This window comes from Alligator mississippiensis, chromosome 3, assembly GCF_030867095.1.
Source record: "Alligator mississippiensis isolate rAllMis1 chromosome 3, rAllMis1, whole genome shotgun sequence".
Classification (NCBI taxonomy): Eukaryota; Metazoa; Chordata; order Crocodylia; family Alligatoridae; genus Alligator; species Alligator mississippiensis.
Genome location: NC_081826.1, coordinates 71947529 through 71972902, shown reverse-complemented (window position 1 = coordinate 71972902; position 25374 = coordinate 71947529). Strand labels below are relative to the sequence as shown.

At 44.9% G+C, this 25374-nt stretch overlaps 1 pseudogene; it reads right to left on the bottom strand.

Moving 5' to 3' along the window:
* The window catches only part of LOC102559167 (monoacylglycerol/Diacylglycerol O-acyltransferase-like), a 48122-nt pseudogene that overhangs the window by 17599 nt on the left and 5149 nt on the right, over positions 1–25374 (bottom strand).

The window sequence follows — 25374 nt, the reverse complement described above, 5'->3', positions numbered from 1 at the left end:
AGAATTTAATAATGAACATGTAATAAAAAGTCCATGTTTCTCTTCTGTCTATGTACCCAATTATTTCAAGAAAGAAGAAGATATGTTTATACTCTAAGACACTTCCAGAGTGGATATGATCTTGCCTAGGAGTCTTGTTTCCAGTTAAGGAATTATTCACACTTATTCGAAAATGTACATTGGAGAGCTGGTCAAGATTGAAGCCCCAGTATGGGGGCATGGGAAGATTGAACCCCCAATATGGGGGATAGGGAACCAGGTAGATCTGAGGATGCCTGAGGCCAAATTTGGGCTGGGTGAAGCTGAGTGCAGCCCAGCTAAGGGGCTGGAGAGTAATGATAGATATGGATGCCAGCTCCTGGACATGGTATAAGGGGAGGTTCAGAGCTGTGTATTTACTATTGGCATCAGGGCAATTTCATGGGAAGCATCTTGCCTAGGACCCTGTTCGGTTACTTCACAGGCGAGACAGGTGGGTGGACTGCCCTAGACAAGTGGGCGGGCCAACATCTAGACTGGCCCAGGGACAGCCCACTTGTTACACCCATCCATTCAGGGTCAGACCAATCCCTGTTTTTGGGGTCAGGAAAGACTCTTACCCCATTTCAGGCTGATACAGATCGTAGATTTTGCCTTCTTCTGCAACGTGGGACGTGGCCCTCTTCCTTTAATCTCAGACCATATTTTATCAACCTTGCTGCAGCAGCACAATGGCCACATTGGCCTCTCTACTCTACCTATGGGAGGTTAGGTCTTATGATGGTGTCAGGATTGACTATGTAATTTTGATAAGAGGTTAGGTAATGGATATGTACAGGACAGTTTGGATGGAGATGATCCTGCCACTGGCAGATGGTTGGACTAGATGAACTATGGAGGTCCCTTCCAGTCCTACTTTTTTTTTATGATTCTAAGATTTTGTAAGTGATCAATGTATTAGGAGGCTGACAATTTTTAGAAGCCACATTATAGAGCTCAGTTACACAAGTTTAGGCCCCACATTTTATGCATATCAAAAATATTAAGTTACAACATAATTAATCTCTGCTCCCAATATTGCATTGTCATCAGCTGTGTGTTTCTGCTCAGTGATAAAACTGATTGTGTGTGTATTTATCTAACGAGGGGGATATGAACAGGGTTGCCCTAAAATGTCAAAGTGTTTTATATACAGATAAAAACTGATGGTTACAAAAAAACCCCCCAAATTTTATGCAAGTGGGCAAAAATGAACATAAAGATGAATGAGAGACTTTTTCATGGGTAGGTGTAACAAGGGACCCCAAATCCCTGTTAGGCCAGTAGTATAGAGGGAGATAGCAAGTGGCAGAATCTGTATTATTTAAACAGAGCAAGTGCAACTTAGGCTAGGTGCAAAAGGCAGCAGGTATGAGCAGTACAGTTAAATGGGCTGCAAAACCAAACTTTCAGACTGCAGACAGCAAAATGCTGTGCTGCTGATTAGGGAGTTAGCAGCACCTGGGCTTTGTTACTACCAAGCCAGATTAGGTGACCAGAAGGGAGAAAAGGAAGGGGCCATATAAGCCTGAGCCTGGGGCTAGAGAGTATGGACCAGATCTCTACAACAGAAGCAGGAAGCATGGAGCAGTATACAGGGAGAAGAATAAGGTCTTTGCTTCTGTTTGAGTCTATTTAAGTCTGTTTAACTGTGAGGTTTAGGGTGGCTTAAAGGGGAGGAGGAAGCCATGAAAGGGTGCCCTAGGGCTGCCACAGAAAGTATCAATAAGAGACCCTGCATTTTGGGGCTGTGGTTTGAGGGCCTAGTGCAGGGTCCAAGAGGTCAGTCTGAGGATCTAGGGACGACAGGGAGAAAGTGGCAGAGACCAGAGATGTACTTGGCCATCTTGAGCTGCAGGCTCAAGGTCTAGCATACATGCAGCCTGGTCTGTAGCCTGGAGTGTTGAGACAGGGACTAGTACCTAAAGAAGGGCTTTAAGGGGTAGGTGACCTGAAGGCTGCCCATTGTGGACAGGGGGAGCTGAAGTGGGAGAATAGTTGATGTGTGCCCACCAGGGGTCTCTTGGCTGTCTCTGGTGGCAAACCCATTACAGTATGGAAGGACAGTTCCTACAAAGCATCAACAGCACAGTTTGGACATGTCCGGAATGTGTATGAGGTCACCCACAAATAAGAAAGAAGTGAGAGGTAAGTGAAGACAAAAGATATCCAGGGGTCAGAAAAAACCTGCAGAAAAAACGGCACAATGCACGCTTGGCTAGTGTGCGCTGCTGAAAAGAGTAGGTGGCCTCCCCAGAGCCGTGCTTTTTTGCTAGCCAGGCTGCACACAACAGAATCACCACAGCTGCAGCCCTGGGAAGCCCCCAGGATCCCAGGTAAGATTTCTGGGGCTAGCAGTGCTGGCCTCAGCCTCCCCTACCCTACCCAGGTAACTTGCCATGTGCCAAAGCAAAGTGTGGTGCTGCTACTTGTCCCCAGGGAACCAAACATCCATGCATGTCTGGACATACCCATGGTGTCTGAAATAAGAAGGCACTCAACAAATTCTGTCAAAGGGACAGCTGCGTTAGCGGATGACAACATCTCAGAGGAAGAGGGTTAAATTGATATGGTTTAGCTCTCATCCAATCAGATAAAACATATGCCCAACAGAATTTTTTATTATAAAGCAGCTGATGCATAATAAAGCCAAGCCTCCTCTGTTCTATGTTTAGTGGTAACTGGTTGCCTGCCAATATCCTTATATCCATTGGAATGATTGATGCTTACGTGTGTATTACTTACCACTCTGGCATCTATAGCCAGTTGAGCAAAGCCTTTATGATGAGCCCATACAAGTTTGTAAGTTTCATCACTAAAGAGCGCTTCTCGAGCACCACCTGGTGCGACAGCCACCACTCGGCCATTTTTTAGTGCATTCATACATTCTTCCTTTGTACCTGATATAGTTGAAAAAGCTTCTAACAATGATTGAAGACCTGTAAAAAAAGATGTACCAACAAAATTATTAGAACTTAAACCATGCCACATATACAGCTTTTGTATGACAGAAAAATATAGTCAAATATAGTAATATAAAGACATTACTAAAAGTCTGGTGGCTACTTAGAACACAAGACCAAGAAATGTGTGTTGGAGGAAAAACAATGTATAAGTTAACAAGGTTCCTTGGGTGAATTTGATATCTTTTATTAGACCACCCCAAATAGTTGGAGAATAGTTATTAAGCAAGCTTTCGGGTTCAAAAACCCTTCGTCAGGCTAAGGAAGTTTCAGCAGTTCGTGTGTGCTCTTCCTGGATGGAATGAAAAGTAAAGAAGCCAGCGGCTGGGCTGGGGAGTCAGTTGCCAGGCAGATTATAAATGTGTCAAAAATCCAATGTCTATGTTTAGTCCATGATCTCTAGTATCCAGGAGGTTGATGAAATGGAGCTTATAGGCTCGTCTCTGGGAAGTGTTGTGTAAGTTTCCTTTGAGGATCAGGACTGAGAGATTGGAGAGGGAGTGGCCCTCCTGTGAGAAATGTGCCCCCACCGGTAATTGGGTATTCCTGTCTTTAATAGATTTCCGGTGTACATTCATTCTGGTGCGCAGTTGTTTGGTCTCGCCTACATATTTTCCATCAGGGCATTTGGTGCATTGGATGAGGTATAGTACATTTCTGGAGGTGCAGCTATCAAAGACAGAAATACCCAATTACCAGTGGGGGCACATTTCTCACAGGAGGGCCACTCTTTCTCCAGTCTCTTACTCCTCATCTTCAAGGGAAGCTTACACGACACTTCCCAGAGATGAGCCTATGAACTCCATTTCATCAACCTCCTGGATACTAGAGATCATGGACTAAACATAGACATTGGATTTTTGACACATTATAATCTGCCTGGCAACTGACTCCCCAGCCCAGCCGCTGGCTTCTTTACTTTTCATTCCATCCAGGAAGAGCACACACGAACTGCTGAAACTTCCTTAGCCTGACGAAGGGTTTTTGAACCCGAAAGCTTGCTTAATAACTATTCTCCAACTATTTGGGGTGGTCTAATAAAAGATATCAAATTCACCCAAGGAACCTTGTCTGCCTGTGTCCTTAGACCAATACGGCTACAACCTACACCCCTGCAACATATAAAACTATGCACTTCTGACATTACACTTTATCCTGAGAAGTATGGGAAAGAACCTGACACTTGTATATGCCTATATTCTTCTGTCCTTCCTTTTCCCTTTCTTTTAAAAAAAATTAAAATATATTTAAATTAAATGCAAGTAAAATTGGAAAAATAAAATATTCCAGGAATTGCTCTGTTCAAGTTGCATTCAATATAAATTAACATCTATTTCTGGTTTTCCTTTAAAACATGAACACACTAAACATTACATTTATTTATGTAAAATGTACACAATAAAAACACAGCCTCTGCAACAAGGTCAAGTTAAGCTGTTGTAGTCAAAAAGAAAAGGAAGGCAATGCAACAATTAAGCTTCTGACAAAACTTTTTGTAATGGGACAGTCTGTCCCTTCAAGAGGGAACAGCCCTGTTAAAAGACCCCAGATACATGGCCTGCTAGGAGTCTTAAACAGCTCCCAGAAGAGAGCATGCAAGAGGAGGGAGCTGCAGTGAATGGGACTGTTTGCTGGCAGAAGGGGCTATGCTACTGTGCTGGGAACTAAAGCCTTCTCCTCAGGTGCCCAGGATGAACCAGAAGGGCTTGTTTTGGGGGGGCGTTTCTTTGTTTTTTTGTGTGGTACCTAAGGCCTGTGTTATTTGGGAGGACTGACTGAGGAGTTCCCCAAGGAGCATTGCAGAGCCCACCTGCAAAAGCCAACTCTACACCTTTCTATTGCATAGCTAGTTGAGTGAAGTTCCCTGCTACATGATCAGTGGTAATGACACTACCCCAAAAGTTTTAGAAGCTCAAAAAGGGAGAGAGAGACACACACGTGTGTGTGTGAAAATTGTATGCAGATTTGTGAGATGTGTTGCATTCCTCCCATTCCTCATTTCATTATCAGAATTGAGTATAGGGACACAGCTGTGCTAATGAACATGCTAAACAAAATATACTTTTATATACATGAAAGTATTTAGCTATATACAATAAAAATAATTTTACCTGGTAATTTAAAAAAATAACGATGGACTACTGACACACACACTCTGTGCGTCAATAGAAAGTACCTAGCTACAAAGATGATGTGGTCTATAGAAATAGCTCCATGATAAAAAGTAACAACACATGGTCCTTCTGGTATGTTTTCCAAGCCATGAAGCTCATAACCTGTTTGAAGCGTAAAGTAGAATATTATTAATGTTAATTTTAGGTGATTTGGAATTTGAATATAAGCTATTTGCTAGAAAGAAGTGTGAAATTAAGGAGCAAGCAGTGTAGAGCAGCAACTAAAAGGATTTTCAATGCTTGGTAACTTCATAAGAATTCAGACCCAGATTCTTAAAGGCATTTGGAGATTTCTCTGCTGAGTATAGAATGACACAAGTTATTTAGACACTTCAACATGACTTAAGTATTGAAAAGCACAAAGTTGGATGAAAGTACTATATTTTGTCATGTACAAGATGCCCAAAATAAAATGGGAACCTTGCCTCTTTTTGAAAGGCAGAATGTAGAAAAAGACTTCTGCAGATTCATGGCTAACTGCATGACAGAGTCCTCCTGGAAATGCCAAGTATGAAGGAAGTGAAGCATCAGGAGGAACTTCCTCGTTTTGCAGAATTTCTCCAGTGATGTCACACTTCATGGATACTTTGTTTCCAAGAGGATTTATGCTGTCAGACAATATTAGGCCCCAACCTAGAGGTGTACTGATGTCTCTGTCAATATTGGATCAGCACTGATAAAGGGAAAAATGTCCCTAAAGGGAAAATTTACATTATCAGGGAGAGTACCCTGCTGGTAGGCTATTGGATTAGTATCGGCCAATTGGTATCAACTATCGGTATGGGCCAAAAAAAAAAAAAAAAAAAATTCTTTATTGGTGCACCCCTACCCCAGATCCTTGAAGAGGGTAGTAGCAAGACTTTTAGTTATTTACTGTAAGTAGTTCTTTATATAGGAGTTTCTTCATCACAAGCTGCAGCAAGATACTATGAACAGCTACTTGCTGTTTCGGGCACAAGCTTCACCCAATAGTTTCAGCTACAAGAGGGTAAATACAGGACTGCACTCCTTCAGTTAGCTGAACAGACATAAGCAGCAGCCACATTCATACTTGATGTGCCATGCACTGGTTTCTAGGAATGCCACATTTCTAACCAAAAAAACCCAGCTTCCCCACTTAAACCACACTCCCCAATCTGGGGGAGCAGATTTATTTATGCAGACTGGTTTTGTTTATACTTTTCCAGGATTATGTTTCAGCAGACCATTAAAATACCATCTTAGAATAGAGAGAGTTTTTAAGTTCAAAAGCAACCCTTTTTTGTCAAAAAGACCTTCACTCAACCAGAATACCAACAACTCAATGTCAGAATACTCACTTGCAATGTAACAGGGGCAGGGGGCTGGACTCAATGATCTTCCAAGGTCCCTTCCAGCCCTAATGTCTATGAAATCTATGAAACAGAACCAGCCTCCAGTCCTTGCTCTAGATTAGGGACTTGGACTTGAACTTGACACTCCTGCATTCATGTGAGCATAATAACCACTGAATATATATCCCCATCTCTCACATCAGTATAAATTATTTGGGGGGGAGGGCAAGGTTAGGTCTCAAATGAAGGTTTCAAACACACATTTTCAAAGGGAATTGCCTCAGCATACCCAGCTAGGTTGGTGAGAATAGACTCCTAAGATGTGAGATTTAACAGTTCAAGTCCATGCTCTAAGAATGCCAGAGTAAGGGTTAGAGAAATGCTCTCCTACTTCCTAGTTGAGCATTTTTCAGATGAACAGCGTGCATGATGTGGTGGGGACATCCATCTCCCCCCCCCCCCCCCCACAAGAGAGCTGACTTGGCTTACCTAGGTAACCTCAGGATAGGTAGGCCTGATGGTTTACAATCCCATGCCAGGATAATTATTTACCCTGCAGTTGAATGCTATCATTAAAACTGAGAGGCTGTCTTGGAAGAGAACTCTGGATCTCAGTTCCTTCTCCCAAGAGGATGTATGATGTTTACTTTGTATGAAAAACAGAAATAAAAAGTTCTGGAGAGTCACATACTCAACACTAGATTATACCCAGGACAAGACTGGTAACTTCAGTATTATTTATGCCAGGTATAAAGGCAGACTTTTGTGAATATTTGTTTTCAAAACTAAAACATTACAGTGAAATTAAGGAAAGTAACCCAGGAAAATTGGGCTCTGGATGATGAAGTGCAAAGGAAATTGTTATATTGGTATTTAAAAATCAAATAAAGTCAGACTATATACAAATAAAGAGCCCTGCGGGGGATCTGGAAGGAGTGGACAGGGACAACATGAAAGGGAGAAACCAAGAAGACTTCTGCAGAATCCTATTTTGCTTTACTCTTGAAGCTGAGCCATTGCGCTTGGTATTTGGCATTCACTAAACAAACACAGAGCAGCAGAGAATTTTCTGCCCTCAGGAACAAGACCATGGACCTAACACAGGGCCTTCTCCCTTACAGAGCAACATCCATCCCACTAAGGCACACACCTTCTATCTTGCTTACTTTCTCCTGGTTTCAAATCTCTCACACCTGACCACCCAGGGAGCTCAGCTTCATAAAGAAGGGCTCTAATGCATTCTCTGGATGCCATTCAAGCCCTCCTTGTTCTGGCCAGGAATGCTCTGGGAGACCCAGGACTAGTGGTTAGAGTACTATGCTGGGCAGTGAAGTCAGAGAGATGCAGGTGTGAGAGGAACAGGAGCCTAGGACCTGGGTCACCCACTTCCCAGACAAGTGCCCTGTCCACAAGGCTAAAGAATGGACTGGCTTTCCTCCTCCTCTTGGTTTTTGTCAGGCCAGAGGACCAGAACTTGGTCTCAGATATACATGCAGAGCCTGCTTAGGTTGCCCAGGAGCCAGGGGATTAAGACTGAACGCTGGGTTTGTGTGTCAAAAACAGTGAGGTGGTTGAATAACTGCCATTTGGGTATGCAATTAAAACAGGATTCTGCCAGTTGCTTACTTCCAGCTTCAATAGTCAATGAGAGCTGGAAATAGACTGTTCTGTGCCTGCAAGGAAAGTGAGTTTGGGGTGGGGTTCAGATTCTGAGTTTATGAGCTTGGAACCTCCTAATCCTAAAAATGGTGATTACATAATCAGTTCTCAAAGGGAACTCAAAAGGGGTCCATATTTAATCATCAGTTCACTGAATCATCCAGCCACCTGAAAACCAAAATAAAATTAAACAAAGACTTGCTGGCATTTCTACTGTATGCATCCTATCTTTCAGCTTATGTAATTTAGCTACATTTGCATAAGGAGGGGGAAGAAAGGAGTTGTAGGAAAGGCAAGCAGGGTTATCATCTACCTGGGAAATTAAATATGTCCCTTACTGATGAAATTTCAAAATACTGGGAACATGCCAGATTACAATGAGGTATGTTTTATGGCCAAACAGCTCTTCCACAAATGTTAATATCATAGAAATAAAAATTAAATTGATCATTGCAAAGTTTTTTAAAAAATAAAAACCTAATAAACCATTTCCTGTTAAGTTTTAGTGCACAGTGAAGAGCTGTCATTTTTGTTAGTACAGAAACAAGCAAATGCTATATCTGGCAATCTAATCTCCCCCCATTTCTACTACTTGTGTCCAGGTGTTTTAAGCCTTCTTCAGAGGGCTTAAACTGGGTATTGGCTGCAGCCAAGGCTGGGGATTTTGACTTGGGTGTGCCCATGTTCCCACTGAGACCAAAGCTGGAGATTCCTGGCTAATGGGTCTTGCCCCTCCACTCAGGGTCAGACCAATCACCATATTTGAGGTCACAAAGGAATTTTATCTCATCATCAGATTGGTATGTACTATGGAGGTTTTTGCCTTCCTCTGGAGTGGGGAGGTGTGACCCTCTACTTCGGATGTCTTGGGTGGTTTTTTTATCAACCATTTAAGGAAGTAGGATATTGGCTACTGTGATTCCTCTGCTTTTCCTGTGGCAGGTTAGAGTATTATGTTAGGGTTGACGGTATTTTTAGAAAGAGTTTAGATTATGGATTGTATAAAATGGGCTCTGCCTTTCCCAGTGCATTCCATTTTTGCATCATAAGATGTAACCTTTTTGGGGCAGGGATTCTTGTGTACTCGGTTGCCCTTAGCAAAAATAGTACTGTTTTTTCAGTTGGTTGAAGACACCTAAAGTTTATCTACTGGAGTCATTTACCTAATTAAAATAGATTTAGAGCTGCAAGCTAATAAAGTTTCACTTACCATGCCATATTCGTCCATACAAATCCCAGAAATATGCGAAGGCTTTCCTTACACTTTCCCAGATATCATCAGAATGATTTGACTTTAGCTTAGCAAACCTCTTATAAATTACAGCAAAAATACAATTAGAGTAGAGCCAGAGGATGAGTATTATAGGAAAGATTAAAATTACAGCCACCACCAAGATGACCACATAAATAAACATGTCTCCAGATATTCCATGATATTCCATTCTTCCAATATGCAAGCGAGGCAGCTTATAGAAGTCATAGGTGTCTCCCCTAAGAATCCTGTTCTTCCTGCCCTTTCCTGTAAAAAAGTGAAACAGAAAATGAAAGTGTCACGGCGGGGTCCTACAGGAGGGCCGTGGTCTCCTTAAGGCCCTCTCTCCGTGCCAATTCAGCCCAAGGGCACCCTCTATTTCTCGCCCGCCACGTCTTTGATGTTCTGTAGGTTCGGGAGGCTGCCTTGCGTCTCCTTGGGCACGTAAACTCCTGGACCCCTCGTGGGTCTTATCCTTGGGGTACCCTAGCCTTATGGGCTATGCATGGCTCCTACCACCCCTAATACCACGCCCCAAGCCTCGCTGATGTAATAGACGTTGGTGTGCCTGCACGCCTGCTTCCCAGGCTCTCTCTAACACAATGTCCCTCGCTGGGACTCTTGTCCACTCTGGGACTTCCTGTCAGGCCCTATGGTCTCTAAGGCCCACTGCACTACTACTCTCTCTGGTATGGGCTCACCGCGCTGCTATCCCCTTTTGCCGGGGACAACCACAGCACCTTGCCCTTCTCCTGGGGCGCTGTGCCACTACCCCCTTTCATCGGGGTCCACCGCAGCACCTTGCCCCCGTCCTGGGTTTTCTTGCAGTGCAGGCCTATTACCGGGTCCGCCACGCCCATTCTGGGCTCCTCAGTAATCGCCCCGCTCTAGGGCTCCTCAGTAATCGCCCCTCCCTGGGGCTGGGGTCTATGCACCCCACAAGTGACGCCCTTGCTGGTGTCTGCTATGCCCATCCTGGGCTTCCTAATATGGCGCTCCCCCTCTCTGGGGCTTGCCACACCCACCTCAGGCTTCTCAATGCTGCCCCGCTCTGGGGCTCGCCACGCCCACCTTAGGCTCCCTGATAAAATCGCCCCTCTCTCTGGGACTGGGGTCTACGTACCCCGCACACAACCCGGGGTCTGTGTTCCCCGTCCGCAACCCACTGGCTGCACCCGCAACCCACTGGCTGCGCTGCTCGCTGCCAGTTGCGCCTGCACTGGCGTGTAAGCTGCGCCTTCATTGGCGCTGTGAGAATAATGCGCCCTCCTGGCGCTAACCTGCGCCCTCCCTGGTACCAGGGCCCCATCCTTCTGGGGTCCCTATGAGGCCTCCTCCAACCCCTACAGCTTCACCCAAACCTCCGGTTGTAATACACACACTAACCAAACAAAACACAAGCCTCCTGGCTGTAACTTAACTCAAGGCCGTCTGGCTGCAACAACATAGCTCCTGCACCACCAAGCCACCATCCTTCAGCCTGCTCGAGCAGTACTCACATCTTAGCCCCTTGAGCTCCTACCTCTCTGGCTGCTGGCAGAGAACTGCCAGCCTGGCTTCAGCCCTGGGCTTTATAAGGGCCAGGCCTTGCCCCCTTCTGGCCAGCTGACTCTTATCAGTTGCCCTGGCAACCTGCAGCTGTGCTCATTACCTCCACTGGGCTGCTAATGTACTGTCAGAGCTTCTCCCCTGGCAGCTTTCCCCTCTCTAGGAGCAGGAGCACCGAGGTGCCCTGCGACAGAATGTAACTCCTTCCATAGCCGTGACAGCATCATAAGCTAGTGGGGAAAAGACCACTGATAATAAGAGTAATTAGCATTAAATATAAAGGCTAATGTTAGTTCTTCATTAAGGATAATATTTTTACTAATTTATAAGCTGGGCCACAATTATTTTGCCTCCTGTTAATGGGTTTGTTTTCACAGTAGTGAGAAAAGTAATTGAAGTATGGAGTATGGAGTATGAGATAGCCAATATGGTTGCTAGTTTAAACTAGTGTGGGTATCTCTCTCCAGCACTGAATAATAGGCAACATAGACATACCTATTTGCTATTTTGCTGCACTCTGCTGTCAGACATTTTGTTATCTGTCTTCTGTCAGGGTCTGCCTGCAGCTGCCTGTTTCTATCCAGTATGAAACAGCTGAAAACAGCTCACAGCTCCTCCATTCCTTGCCATACTTTGGGTCAAAAGCAGCATGTTAGGGTGACAATATTTGGATCTTGGGGAGCCCTGGATGTGCAGCTGAATAAAGGCTTTAATCTGTGTCTCAACAAAGCTGTTGACAGGGCAGAATGATATATTAAAAGTAACATTGCAAGGCGCTTAGGCAAGCATTTTCCTAACAATATAGTAGTGTTGTAGAATTATAGTCCATTGTGTAAGAAGAACAAGATGCAGCCCACCAGCTATTATTAGGAGATAAAGCAGAAGCAAGACCTTGGAGATGGTGCTGGAGTCAGCAAGAAACAACAAGTGACAGAGAGAAGCTGGGTTCACGGTCTTGAGCATGAGAGCAAAAAGGCATGTAAATGAATAAAATGCATGGGCAATACCATGCTAATGAAGTAAACAGTAAACAGAGGCGGAGCTTGAGATAGGAGGAAATATGGTGGAACAAAGGAGGGGCGAAGGTGGAGTAAATGTTAACGAATATGAACCAAGGTGTATAAACGTGAAAAGAACTAATGTTCACTGCTGCTCCCCGGTTTGTTGTTTTTTTGGGAGCTTGCCCAAAGTTGTCTCCATTCTGAATAAAGCTGTTGGATAGCAATGTTTGCTTGTGTTTGCTCCCTGCTTGCTCCCTGAGCAACTGAATCCATGAGCAATTGGATTGTTGTCTCCCTGGTCGTTGGGTGCTGCGTGGAGTTGGGGTCTAACAAGGCACAGCTTAATATAGCTCTTAAAAACGCAGTACTGAGTTCAACCAATTATCAAATGAAATGGGGCAGCACTCTTGTCAGAAAGCATGTGTAATTGAGAGACATTAGAAATGTTAAAATCTGTAGGTCTAGATAATTTGGACTGTTAAATATCAAAAGCTGTTAAAAGCTGGCCACAGAGATTTCTCACCTGTTGTATTAGATTTCTATTACATCTTGAAACTCCAAGAAATGTTAAACTTGAGGCCCTGGCAGATATTAATTTATTTATGCAATAGAATCTGAGGAATTTTATCCTGGATCCTGCTGCTGATGCATGATTATTGGTGTCACAGATAAAATTCTTTAGATCCCCATCATGTATCTGATCAGTTGCTGGACCTCAAAAGACTCAGCAAGTAGGCCAGCATTGGCTCCCCAGTGCCAGGCTGCACAGTGCACCTTTCTCTTGACCAGCAGGCAAGGAACCCAGCATAAAAATCCTGAGTACCCTATCTGCCAGGGCATCCTGGAATTGGAGAATCCATTCCCTGGATCGGCAGGATCAGGAAGAGACTAGCCCTGAGTCTGGGATACAGTCTCCCAACAGCATCAGACTGCATGGCATAGCTTTAAGTGTCCCAGCACAAGGGAAGACGGATTGTGACCCCAAGCTCCCTGTGCACCAGGGTACTTTAAGCTGCATTGTGATGCCCAGTGGTACAGCTCTAAACATCCCAGCATACAGGCTGCACTGCATGCTTTTGAGAGGTCCCCAGGGCTGGCACACAGCTGCTGGCTGCCCTCTTGCTGATAAGCTTATCTCTAAGGTAGGGCCACTCCCAGGTCTGGGATAAAGGTATATCCCTTAAAAGGCATGCCAAGCAGCCTGCCACCAGGTTAATGACATGGCTTCATATGTCCCAGCCCCAGTAGCGTACCTAAGGTGGGGCAACCTGCACCAACAACACCCACAGCTAGAAGTTGCTACTTCTTCCAATGTTCAAAAGAAAAGAAGATGTGATGATCCAAGTAACCAAAAAATGGCAGCAGTCTAAGTAACTGAATCCAGTATCCCGTTACATTAATTAACAAAAAAAGATTAAAGGGTAGGAATAAAAAAAAATCCAGTCAATGTGGTTCATGGAAAATAAATATAATCGCAACCCTGGTTGCATTCTTTGAGGAGGTAACAAGTTTATTTGATAAAGATAGCTGTTTAGATGTAACACACTTAATTCTGTAAGGCATTTGACAGAGCACCACATGACTTTCAGTTAGAACAAAAGCAAACAGCATGACACAGTATGAGTAATTACTTATAATTAGTTAAAACACAGCTAAAGAAACCAGAAATTGTCTTCAAGGTATGGATGATTCTAGTAGGGACTGAAGGAACTGATACCAATGCCTATACAACTCGTTTTTTTCATGTCTCCTAACCTAAAGGGGTGTATTACAGTTGGATTGGCCATATTGCTGTAACTTGCCAAACAGTCATTTCTGATTTCAAGCCTGTCCAATATGACTATGACAAAAAGCTCTAGAGGAAGGTCAAAATACAAATTAGGTTAAACCTTTTTAAGGACACTTAAAATGTGAAAGATCACAAATTAATGCTTGTTCACAAATGCTAAGGGCTAAATGGTGTTTTAAAGTTATGCCATTTGAAGTCAGGATTATCTTTGGATTGTGCTAACTAGCTCGATTTAGCCTAACTTCTCATTGTTCATGAGATCAAACACCCAATTCACAGTCCATCAGAATCCCAGGAGGCATTGCTTCCACATGGACTACCTATCTTCCTGGGCTCCGATGGCTCCCTGCCCCATTCTCCTTTCCATCACGTGGACAGAAGAGCAGCAGCTGGTGAGTGGGAAGGGAAGCTGCAGGACAGGTGGGGAGAAAGGGTGAGAAGGCCAGGTAGGGGGCTGCACAGCACAGCCACAGGAGAGGCTGCATTGTGCACCTCTGCTTGCTGCCCAGTGGTAAGGGTGGGGCTGCAAACAGCCAGAAACAGCCCCTCCCCAGAGCATTGCTCCATATCCCAAATGTGCTGTTTGGCAGGGCCAAGAGGAAGTCCGTGGATCGGGTCAGGCTGGTGCGTGTGTGTGCACGTGCTTTGCTTTACTGGGGGCTGCGTTACTGCTAGAGAGCCAGCAAGCAGAGCAGGCATAGAGTAGATTTGTCAGCTCTCCAGCCCTCTGGTGGCAGCTCAGAGCTGTGCACATTATACAAGCTGTTAACGCTACATGTGCCACTGTACACAGCATTTGCTAACTTTAACAATGACCTAACACCTAAAGTTAGCAGGTGCTAATTGTGTGTGTAAGCACCCTTCAGTATTCTTTGGGAAGCTGGTCTAGAGCACAGGACAGGTAGAATGTGGTTACATTAGTTGAAGATGTATTGAAGCTTTCTTTATTAGTTGGAGTTTTCTAAGATCTGAAGACTTCACCTCTCGGCCTCTCCCTTAAGAACAGAAGTGCCATACTGAGCCAGACCAATGGGCCATCTAACCCAGTACCATGTCTCTGACAGTCGTCTCCCCTTGGAACACTTGTTATTAACCTCTAACCTGCACTCCCATCCCTGTTTTCACTTTAGTTTCACCAAGTATCCAGTTGTTACACACTTAAATAGTCCCTTCTAGTAACAGAGAGGGATAGCAATTTCTGTGTGGGCCCAAGTCCACAGTCCCTCATGTTTAAGAAACAGGCCTGCCTGACAGTAGCAGAAGTGGATGCTTTAGAGCAGTGGTTCTGAACCTTTTTCAGTCAATGTAGCACTTGGTCTCAGAGTGAGACTTCACATACCCCCTTCCAATGGGAAATTAATTTTTATGTCAAACTATGTGTAATCATGTATTATGCAAATGGCAAGATACTCATATAAAGACTATTTCATTTTTAAAAATCTTTATTTATTCCATACACAGAAAAAGTTGTGCAAAAAAACTCTACTTAGTGTCAAATGCCAAAACATACCACAACTTACTAGTGTGAACACTGCTGCTGCTTACTATCAACCAACATTTTAATTCTAGATGATGTTTTCAAGAGAGCCACATGCATGTCATGTTCAGCTTCAGTTTGTTCCTTACTTTGTTTTTTATTGTAAAAAGCACTGAAAATCCCAACTCGCAGAGATAGGTTGTAACAAAAGGAATTAGAACTTGGTAAGCTTGCTTGGTCAGAATGGGATATGCCTCCCCAAGTCTGCACCAGAATCGATCCAATTTAATTGATTCAAAATCAATACAAAGTTTCTGATTATTGCGCAAATCAAGTAGCTCATCTTTTGCCAGGTTGGCATCACTGATTTGTTCAAGATAAATGGTAAAGGGGCTCCTTACCCAACTGTCAGCTACCTGAATAGTCAGGATAATTCCTTCAATGATGACTTTCAGATTTTCAAGATGCATAATAATACTCTCACGAACTCTTGGTTCCACTGGATGCACTGGATCTAAAGTGATTTCATCAAAGAGAGGAAAACTGGTGAAGTTAACGGAATTCACTCTTCTTCCCCAGAGAGCCAACTTCTCTTGAAAGGATTTGACCTTTTCTTCAGCCTCCAAGATAGTCATTTCTTTACCTTGGAGTGAAATGTTCAACAAGTTTAGAATTCCAAACACATCTGCAAGGTAGGCCAAAGAAACCACAAAGTTCGGATCTATGAAACATTGAAGCAGAATTGATCCCTTTTCACACAGAAACATTTCAATTAAATCTCAAAGTTCAAAAACCCTAGTCAGAACTTTTCCTCTGAATAACCAGTGTACTTCTGTGTGAAGCAGAAGTACAGTGTGTTCACACCCAACCTCTTCGCACCGTGCTTTGAACATGTGGTGATTCAATGCCCTTGCTTAGATCAAGTTGACGGCCTGGACGACAACATCCAACACGTCTTTCAAATAGGGAAGAGTCTTCGATGCCAAAGCATGTTGATGAAGAATGCAATGACTAGAAATCACATTTGGATTCACCTTTTTGACGAGAGTGGTGAAGCCTGAATTTTTCCCCAACATAGCAGGAGCACCATCAGTACAAATAGCTCCTACAAGGTCCCAGAAAAGGCTGCTAGAATTGAAAAATGCATTCATCATAGCCATAATGTCTACTGCCTTCATTCTTTCTTTCAGCGGTTCACAAAAGAGAAATTCTTCTTTGACGTCATTCTCATGCACATGTCGAGCAAAAACAAGAAGTTGTGTGCAATTTGAGACATCAGTTGATTCATCTAACTGCAAGCCAATTTTAGCTGAACTTTTCTTGTTTTTCTCCACTACTTGTTTGCGTATGTCTTCTGACATGTCCTTGATTCAGTTGTGAATGGTATCATTTGGCAATGAGATCTGTGCTATTTGTAGTTTTGCATCTTTACCACATATCAGCTCAGCCATTTCCACGGCACATAGTTTCACCACGGTCTCTGTGATGGTATGCAGCTTTTTTCTTTGGCAATCCTTAATGCCATGCGATAACTTGCCTCCAGCACTGGCTTCTTCTGGGGAGTAAATCCATGATCAGAGAGTGTGCCCCTTGTTTCAAATTGTGCTCACTTGATTTTTAACAAAGCTTCTGGGTCTTTAGCATTCTCAGGATGAACAGTCTGAAAGTGCTCTTTAAGTTTAGATGGCTTCATATATCCATTGCAAAGTACCTCTGAGCAAAGGAAGCATTGTGAATTTTGCAAACCATCTGTATCAAGCATGAACATAAAGCCATACTGCACATATGAATCCTGGTAATAACACTTCTTTGACATGATAAATCAATGGGCAAAGCAAGAATTCAATCTTGAAAATTAGTACAAGGTAAAAAAAAAAATTAAAATATACATCATAGGTTGGTAATAATGTAAAACTGAACATAGGCAGTTAACAAAATGAAAGGAAAAAGCAGATGTATACTGTTACTTGTGTAAAACCACCAGGTGTATACAAAAAAAAGCACGTAAAAAACTCAAATGCAACTGCAACAACTTTGAACACACAACTATGTTCAAAGACTGACTCTACACGCCTGAGTGATGGGTGTTCGGAGTGACATTTGTGGTGCGAAGTTGAGGCATGGAGCAGGAGTAGGATATATGGTTTCCACGCACATGCGTGTTTCACGGCAGTAAAACCCCAGCAATTTCAAATTGTCAAGACTTTTTTTAGGCCCTTCGACCTGTATTAGACAATGTATGAAATATATCTCACGTATCCCCTGATGAGGCTTCACATACCCCCTGGGGGTACTTGTACCCCCGGTTCAGAACCGCTGCTCTACAGCCTTCATGATCTTATAGACCTCTATCATATCTCACCTCAGCCTTTCCAAACTAAAAGGCTAGGGCCTTTTGTCTCTCCTGGTATGGCAACTGCTCCATACCCCAGATTATTTTGGCTGCCCTTCTCTGTACATTTTCCAGTTCTACTACAACATTTTTGAGATGCAGAGACCACAGATGTACACAGTATTCAAGATGTGCCATGCACCATGGATTTACATTCTGGTGTCCTCCACTTTTTTTCAATTCCCTTCTTAATGATGCCCAACATTCTAATGGCTTTTTTGGTAGCCGCTGCACACCAAGGTGATGTTTTTCTTAAACTATCTACAATGACTCAAGGTCTCTTTCTTAAGTTATAACAGCTAGTTCAGAACCCAGCATTGTGTAAGTATAGATGCGGTTATTTCCACTCCAACCCCCACCCCTGGTGCATTACCTTGCACTTGTGAACCTTGAAGCTCATCTACTACTTTTTGACTATTCTGTTAGCTTAGTGAGATTTTTCTGCAGCTCCTCAATGTTAGTTTAGGACAGTTTAGATGATAATTTGATATCATATGTGAACTTGGAGATTTCACTATGCACCCCTGTGGCATGACACTTAGGGCTTCTGTCACTCTAAGAGGAGAAGCAGCTGGCTGAGGCCTGCAGGTGGAGCTGCACTAATAATGAAGCCATTCTGACCCAGTGAGCCTGCAGGTGGGGCTAGGGTTGACTGGGGGGAAGTTGTCTGACTCAGGAGGAGGAGGACAGGGCTTAGAGAAGATGAGTCCAGACCTTGACCAGAATTGGGAGTAACATCTTGGAGGCTGCAAAGAGAACACCACCTCTGCAGGATGGCTACAGCTTCAAAGGGTCAGCATGGACAGTACCCCAGAAGCAATCTGGAGGTTTGGGAAAGAACTAAAGGGGTGAATGAGGTTCCTAGGGACCCAGAGAGGAGTCCATAGCTCACAAGAGCAGGGCTAAGACCATAAGACCTATGGAGGCTTTGGGGGGCTTAGAGAGCATCCAAGGGTGAGCCCCATAAAACCAGAGGCTGAGAGCTGGGGGCCTGGAGGTGCCAAGGCGCCTGGAGGTGCAAAACTGCCCAGAAGGGTGAAGATGACCAGAGTAGGAGAACTGGGAGATGGGTCCTGGGTAAGACTGAAAACTGTGGTCCCAGTGATAGGATTGCCTGTGGCAGAATAGCCCCTAGAATGCACCACCAATGGATAACCCCAGGCAGGTATAGGGCACCTGAAAACCCCAGCCCCCACTGCCTTGTACCCTTTGGATGGGGGGAAGGCTAGGAGATCACACCCACATAAAAGCAAGGGAAGGGAGGCTCTGGAGTCTAGAGCCTAAGAAGGGGCCAAGTAGAGGGATCACGGCTAGGGAAGCTACCAGCCTGGTCAGAGAGCCCGGAGGTCAGTGTGCGGGCCGGGGGTGAGCCGGGCCCGTCTTTGCGCACGCGGGCTGTGGCCAGCAGCCTGGGCACGCGGGGCCGGAGGAGACCGGGGGCGAGCTAGAATTAGTCACGGAGGCGTAATGGTTGATTTAAAGATTATTTACTTACACCCAAGATGGTCGCGGTGTAGGCTGGACAGTTTCCAGGTGCAGCTCCGCTTAAATCCTTGTTGGAGGACTACGACAAATTCGTTCTAGCCCTGGAGTTGTTAAAGCTCCGCGGGTTCGGTAATTTCTCTCCCACGGAGTTGTCGAAGCTCCGTGGGTTCGGTTCGGTTCTCTTACCCCGGAGTTGTTAAAGCTCCGCGGGTTCATATCTTTAATATGCAGGAAGGGACACGTCTAGGAATTTATCGGCAACGGGGAGAGGCTAGAGGCTGTTCAGGCCTCTCTTGCCTTTTATGAAATGCGTTGGGTCCGTAAGGATCCGTAGCGCTTAGAGATCTTCACGCTCTCCCTCTCGAACTCCAATTGCTCTCTCTCTGACTTGGGCGGAAACCACCCAAGCTCTTTATATGGCTAGCAAGCCAATTGCTAGCCGCCACGTGTGCATGTATTAGAATCGGCCAATAATGTGGCACGAATCTTCATACAAATGGCGGGTACTCCTTGCACCGTGCATTTCTTAGATGCAAAAGAAATGCACCATGCAAAGAAAGCTTCAAATTGGCGGGAAAAATAATTTAGCAGTGCCGAAGCGCGCACACATAAAAAATCACAACTTTGGGTTGTGACAGTCAGAAGTCCCACAGGGGCAAGTGTTGGCCAAGCCAGGGGCCCAGGTCTCACTGGCCTAGGAGTGAGACCTTGGCCAAAGTGGGAGGGAGGGGGCAAAGGTCCTGGGAAGACCATGGGCTGAGACTGTCAGAGCCAGGAAGGCTCATGGTTCATGACTGGCCCAGGAGTGGGGCCAGGACCCAGAGAGGGGTCAGAGTCTAGGGAACACAGTTTGGAGGAAACTGAGGGAGCCTTTCACCCAGGAGGAGCAAGAACTAGGGCTGGAAGACTGAAGCCCAGGAAAGGGATGAGAGAGCTTGAACCTACATGGGAGGTGGGGTCATCAGGATCATTGAGCCCATAGACCAGGGGTGGGCAAAATATGGCCCACAGGATGATTAGAATCTAAAGCAAAGCCATGGCCAGATTGGAATCTAAAGCAAATCCTGAGAGGGTTTGAGCCCCTGGGAGAGGTGAGGGTCAACAGAACCAGAGAGCCTGTAGGTCTACAGCTCAGCAGAGATGAGAGTTAGCTGGCACACTATACCCAGGTTTCACTGGCCTAGGAGCAGGGCCAGCACCCAGAGAGGAGTCAGCATCCAGGGGACACAGCCAGGAGGAGACTGAGGGAATACAGGAACCTGTAGCAGGCGGGGACAAGAGCTCTGAAGTGAAGAGTGGGCCTAGTAGTGAGGACTGAGGCCCCGAGATTGAAAGTGGGCATAAGTGGAGGGAGAAAATATTATCTGTGAGGACTGAGCGCACACATGCACACCCCTCCCCCCCAGGGGGTAAGTCTGTGGAGGGGAAGGGGTAGGGGGAGAACATAGGGGTGCGGGGTACAAGTTGAGGATCCCACAGCAGCAGACCACCTCTGCCCCGCACACAAATCTGGGGAGCATGTGCCCTCCCATGCTTCCACAGGGTGCACGCAGTGTCGGGAGTTCCCCACCCCACCCTGGCAGTCCCTGGATGAGCATCCTGGAGCTCCAAGCATCTCATGACCTGCCCCAGCACCTGGCCCTGGCTCTGGCCCACTCCCTTCCTCACTGTGGGGGTGCTGACACTGGAATTGGACCCAGCACCTATACCTTTGTTTCGGGCAATCATAACCCTCAGACTGACCACAACACCTGCTAGTTGGTAGATTTCATAGACATTACATAGACATTAGGGCTGGAAGGGACCTTGGAAGATCACTGAGTCCAGCCCCCTGCCCCAGGGGCAGGAAGTTGCATCATAGGATCCCAGCAAGATAAACATCCAGATGTCTTTTGACAGCGTTCAGAGTAGGTGCTTGCACCACCTTCAGCGGCAATCTATTCCAAACCTTGGGAGCTTGGAAAGTAAAGAAGTTCTTCCTTATGTCCAGCCTGAAACGGTCATGGAGGAGTTTGTGACCGTTCGACCTTGTCATCCCTTGGGGCACTCTGGTGATAATAGTGAGTTTATTGATACAGAGCAATAACAAAAAGCAACAATACAAGCTATCACACATTCTTCTATCTACGAATCCTAGGGCTGTCATCAAAGTCAAAGTACATCTGGTCAGGATGCAGGCTCCACTCTGAGGCTCTTTTTCTTAGGTGTTGGCAGTCTGGAGGTGGGATGCTGAGGCCCACAGCCCACCTCTTTTGTCAGCTTTTTCTTAAACGTCTTTATCAAGTTCTAACACCAAAACCTTGAACCATAAACAAACTGTAAGTCCTAAATGCCATAAAACCTATTATTCACACAGCAAAAGTTCCCAAACTTCCCTGGTATGATCAGTTTAACCTACAACCACAATACCTGGCACTTCTACCACCAGGCGATGTGCACACCTTTAAACAAACAAACAGATCAATAAGCACAATATTAAACCATATATCACCCTCCCCGATGCATTCGCCACCAATACATCCAGCAAATCTTGATCTTTCTCTCACAGCTTGTCAGTTCTTACAATGCACGCACAATCCAGAAACCTTTTTTCTAGGACCAAGAAAGCTCCCCCTGAAAGACTGTGTGATGTATTACACACCATACACAATCCCCTTGGAAAAGCTTTTCCTACCTCCAAAAGGAACTCTGCTCTCTAGCTTCCTATTGCAAACACAACAGGAGGTTCTTACTTAATCCCAAGCAGACCACAGCACGTAACCATGAGTGGAGAGTTTGGTCCTGGGTATGACCTGAAACTGCCACCCACCTGGGTGTGGTTAGTGTGGTGGAGCTACCCATAGCAGGGTAGTCTCTGCAAAATGCCACATACTAATCACCCTGGGGAATGGGCAGGGGCGAATATAGGGAGCCTTAAATCCATAGCTCCCACCGCCTTGTGGGTTACCCTTCATTGGGAAAAGGCTAGGGGGAGCATACCCCAACAGAAAAACCCTTAGTAAAGATTAAGGAAAAGAGATTTAGGCAGAAATACACCTTGGTGCCACAATGAGAGGAGAGTGGAGGAGAAAGTGAAAATGGAATTTTAGAAATAATTGCTTTAGACTATGAGGCCTCCTTACCATCAACAGTGTTTTCTTCACCTAAGCCATGGTTTTATCATCACAGCAAAAATTGTTTTGTCTGTCGGTTTTGTGTTGTTTGTCCTGTTGTGTTGTGTTGTGTTTTGCTTGTTTGTTTGGTTGGTTTGTTTTAAGCTGTCAAAAGTTTAAATATCTATGAATATCATAAAGATGTAATAAAAATCATTGGTAATACTCTCTCTACAAATTGAATGTGTCTGTGGATTCCAGACCAGGACACTTTCCATCCAGTTTGGACAGGAAAGTTGTTCTAATCTTTAAAACAAAGAACAGCAATTTATATGAAAGTTTTAAGTTGTAAAGTTTACTTGTTTTAGCAAAATGGCATTTATTAAAAAGGTAATATGTGTGTGTTTAGTAAATAACCCGATGAAATGTTTTTTAAGACTATGAAGGTAATCTCATTTGTATTTAAATACTATTTATAACACCAACAAACCAGGATGTGTGTGAAAACTGCATTAATCCATGGGACCTATGCCACCCCTCCTGCTCTTTCCATGCCCTGTGCCTTGATCACCCAATCAGGACATGGGGCTGGGACCTGTCCCTGACCAGGACAGTTTCCCAGTCCCCGCCCAGCATGCAGGGCAGAGGCTGGGGGAGTCTGTTCTCCTCTCAGCTCTGGGATTGCAGAGCTAGGTAGAGAACAGACTGGGACCAGTGTTGGGAGACCCTTGTGGAGCTGGTGTTGGTCCCTGCCTGCCTCAGCAGCAGGCAGTTCCCAGAGGCAGGGAGCAATCTCCCACCTCCTAGTGGACTGCTGACTGGGAGCAGACTTGCTCCTAGTCAGGTGTCTACATGAGCGCTACTCTGCCATTAGTAATTGAAAGTAAATTTGTACTGACATTTGCAGTTTACATATGCTAGAAAAGAGAAGGGGGTAACGGGGTAAGGGAGCAAATTTCCTCATGATTACCGAGGTTTAGTACATAGTAAGCATGTTCACGTGTAGATGCATATGCTTACTATGTAGTAAACTGCAACTGCACAGTTAAGCATCTCATGTAGACACACCCACTTTCTCTTAAAAATGTAACTTCAGCCTGCATTTCCAATTTCTGATTAGAGCACAATATGGCTAACAGTGAGCTTCTGACTTCTTCAGTCTGAATTCCTCTCCATCTCTTTTTTTTTTTTTTTTTAATCATTGTGGCTACGGACAGACATTCAAATAGCCTGAGCCCGAATTGATTCAATCTTTGCAGGTTAGTCTGACCTGGCTAGGCTAAATCACTTTGTAACTGTACAGACATTCCAGCAATACCAGCAAATGCCTGCAGTGGCTCAGGCTAGAAGCCAGAGGGCAGTAGAGGAGCCCTCCCTTTGCTTCCACGGGCTGAGCTAAGGGGGGGCATGTCCAGGATGCTCTTATTATTCCCCCCTGCCCCCAAACAGCCCAGCAGAGAAAGTTTATCACCCTTAACTCAGTGTTTATCAACCCATTAAGAAAGCAAAGCCCCTTTCCATTAACTAATGGAGCTCTTCTTAAATAGCTTTTCCAAGGAAAGACATTAAGCTATCTGTTGATTGGCTCCAAAAAGCCTGTCTGCCTGTTGTCTTCCACAGCACAGACTGTAGCCAGCATGTGGTCTGCTAGCTAATGCTGAGGTGTCTGCATAAGGCAGAGGGGAGGGGGAAATAATCAGTGCTTAGCAGGGAGAAGCCAGGGAAATGCTCTGTGCCTGCAAGTCTCTGCCAGAGCTCCAGCCAGGAAGCAGAGGTAAGGAACCAGCTCTGTTATGGAGCAGAGAGCCCCACCACACCCAGAGAGCATGCTGGGAGAGTCTGGTTTATCTTAAACCAGCAAGGGGTCTGGGACAGATATTGCATAAACTGGTTTGACCCAAATCAGTTAAGTCTGATACTACATTTAACCAGTTTTATCTCAAACCATTTTCACCTGTTTTCAAACTGATTTATGTACACTGAACATCTGTTCTGTTACAGGTTTAAACCAGTTTCTGATCACTTAAACTGCTTTATGTGTACTGTATCTCTAGCCTGTTGCAGCACAACCATCCAGTCACCCAGCCTTAAGATCTGGAGCTGTTTTCAGCTTTGTCCAAACTGACTGTTTGTTTCTTTTTCTATCACATCTCAGAGATGCATTTCCTCTGACCACTCATTTCAAGACTATCACCCTGCCCTTCACTTTAACTTCCTTCTCTTATGCCTTAATGCCTCCAACTTTGTTCACCTCAAGTCTATCCAAAATACATTTGCTTAAAAATTCTCTTCCAAGATCATTGCTCTGACCCATGTCATACATGCAGGGTTTCCAACACTTTACTGAGTCTCTTCCCAACTGTTTTCAAACATAATTTTCTTCTCTTGACCTTTCACATCTTTTCCAACTTAAAAGGTGTGGACAAATTTTTACTTGGAGGCATTTCAAATGGAAGGGAGAGTTGCTGCTCTGGAGCACTCAGTAGCTGTTATGCTCTAACTGCTATGCATGCACAAGCCAGGTAAGCTCAACTGCCCTGATTTTTAGCTTTGGCTGAATTAGGCCTAAAGTTGAAGCAGTTTCACTTCATTCACATTGCGACAGGCTTGTGCAGAAGGATCAGTTGGAGCTAACAGCTGCATGCTTCTGAACAGCAGCTCCCCACCCCTTCTAAAATTGCTTCAGGTAAACATTTGCCCATTTAAGGGCAAGGGCATTCTATCTAGCTTTCCTGACAAGTTGATGCTGTATGAACATGTCACCTTCATTGCCTACCACTCGGGCTCTCTCACAAACACAGCCCACCAATGGGAAGTGCTCATCACCAAAAAGCCATAAGTCAGCTGTGGAGAGAGAGACTGTTTTATAATGGACTGTAATATCATGGCAGAAACTATTATTCTCAGCAGGCTGCTGAAGGAAGAGGAAGGAAGTGGAGGGGGAGCATGATTGCATATGAACAAATAGCTTGACATGGAGAGAGATTGGGAGACAAGCAGCATCTAGGAAGGGACATATACTGAGAACCAGGAGCTGCAGCAGGACTGATTCTGCAAGGTACAGCAGCACAGCTCAGCTAGGGAGCCCAGGGGCACAGTAATTAAGCACTGTCTGAGACTAACAGTGGTTTGAGGTCCCCCTTGGAGTTAAGGGAGGGTTTAAGGTTCCTTCAGTATATATATATATGTTGTTAATATTTCCTATTTGTTA